This window comes from Varanus komodoensis, unplaced genomic scaffold (assembly GCF_004798865.1).
Source record: "Varanus komodoensis strain SLA01 unplaced genomic scaffold, ASM479886v1 scaffold5, whole genome shotgun sequence".
Lineage (NCBI taxonomy): Eukaryota > Metazoa > Chordata > Lepidosauria > Squamata > Varanidae > Varanus > Varanus komodoensis.
The window spans coordinates 21,368-23,536 of NW_025336087.1; the positions used below are offsets into that span (position 1 = coordinate 21,368).

Below are 2,169 nucleotides of genomic sequence, written 5' to 3' on the forward strand. Positions count from 1 at the left end.
ATTCAGGACTGTGCAGGAAAACTGGGAAGGGATGTTTTGAAGGAACATCTTGTGCAAGGTGATGGTTTGCATAATATTGGCATCAATGCTGCTTCCTCTGGTGGCATGTGGGACTCCTAATCTGAAATGCATCACCAGTGATCCCCTTCTGATCCTTCACAAATACCACAAGTCTGGAGATATCATCCTTGCCGGCATCAATTCGCAGATCTACACGTTTTACAATTCAATAACCTTTCGAAGCCTTCCCTCTTCTGAACTCTTTGAAGATAATGTGTAAGAGATTCTCTCTCTGTGCTTGTTCTATACATACCTTCCCAAGCGGGATCGGTTAATGCACTGGCTCCTCCCGCACTGGAGGAATAGCATGTAGCTCTACTTCAAAGTCACCTCTTGCTAGAAAGTGAAGCACACTTTAACCAATAGAAGAAAAACTGTGTATTTCAGAAAATGATGTAAACAATTCAGGGAATTTCCCCCTGATATTTTCCAGAAAAGTTAAATAGAAGCAAAGCTCTTGATCTGATATAGGCACACATGAGAAGTATTGAGGTGTAAGTGAGAGAACCTTGACAATGTTTATTGTTGTATTGATTGATGTATCTTTAATTTTAAAAATCACCCTGTTTCCATTTCAGGTATCTCTGCATTTAACCACAAATATTTCTAGGAATTTCACATATTTATTTATTTATTTATTTATTGAAAACATTTTTATGCTGCCCCCATTGCAACAAAGCCTCGGGGAGTCTCACAACAAAAACAAAATATACAAATATAACAATTATACAACAAAAATATTAAAGCACAATTATACAACAAAAACATTAAATTAATAATATTTAATACTAAATATTGAAACAAAAATATTAAATATAATCAATGGTTTTTGGTTTTCTCTTTTTGCCTGGGAGAGTTCATGTTGGTTTAGATCATTCATCCTTGGAAATTTAGGGGAGTGAAATTTTCTCAAGGAGAGCAAATGTCACCATCTGACATAGATGCTTTGAGACTCAGTGTTTCACTCTCATTCCAGTGTAATGCCTCAGATCTACCAACACATCCTGGCATTAGTGTTTGTGGTGAAGGAGATCAACATAAGTCACAGGATCTTACCCAACATCTCTCCAGGGTTCCACCTCTTGAACAGCCATTTTAATCCAATTATGACTTATCTCACCTCTTTGGAACTGCTCAGTACGCAGAGCAGAGTGATCTCAAATTATATCTGTGGCAATAATTATTACTCAGTGGCCATCATTGGAGGGCCTAACTATGAAGTCTGTCTCCACATGGCACCCATTCTGCACACATACAAGATTCCACAAGTAAGGTGTTCAGGTGAATCATGCAAATTTTACAACAGATATACATGTTGTGGCTTTCAGATGGGGTAGAAAGTGTCTTGACTTTCAGAAGGAGACCTTACACACTGTTTTAAATATACTTCTGGTTTGTTCAGAAAACAGAACAAACAGACATATTGCACGTCCTACTTTTGACTAGTGTATAGAGGCAGTGCTAGTACTGTGTAGTTAGTTCTTCAGATCTTCCTTCACTAGAAATTACCTCCATAAAAGACAAGACAGATATCAGTCTCATGAAGTGTTGAAAGCAAGTTTACTAGAGCAGTTAGCATAGTCCATTTTGAAAATGGAGATTTAATGGGTGACTTTCGGCTAGCTACTGTCTCTCAGTTTAACCTGTGTCTGATGGCTTTCTGTGAGGTGAAGTGAACAGGAGGGATATTTGATATATCTTGTATTTCTTGAAAGGGGGCGGGTGGGAATGTGACATTAATTCAGTAAATAGAGAGGCAAACATTCATTAAATAAAGTCTGATTTTGACACAATGTGTTAAATGAAAAATTTGTTTGGTTGTTTAATTTTCTTAAGCTGATTTATGGATCTGCTCCAGTGATGGAAAGCCAAGTTGTTTTCTTCCACAACATGTTTCCCAGTGGAGCCCAGCAAAACAGGGCGATCCTCCAAATACTTCTGCATTTCCACTGGATATGGATTGGGGTGGTTTTTCTGGATGACAACAAGGGAGAGAGATTTCTACAGGATGTGCTCCCTGTGTTTGCTCAGAGTGGGATCTGCTTTGATTTCATAGAAAGATTGCCCAAGCTATCATTTTCCAGTAACATTGATGAAATGATGACAGAA

At 38.0% G+C, this 2,169-nt stretch overlaps 1 protein-coding gene across 2 annotated transcripts in view; it reads left to right on the top strand.

Annotated features, from left to right (window-relative positions):
* Positions 1–2,169, top strand: part of C7 (complement C7) — a 37,337-nt gene that overhangs the window by 734 nt on the left and 34,434 nt on the right. The window lies entirely within an intron of this gene.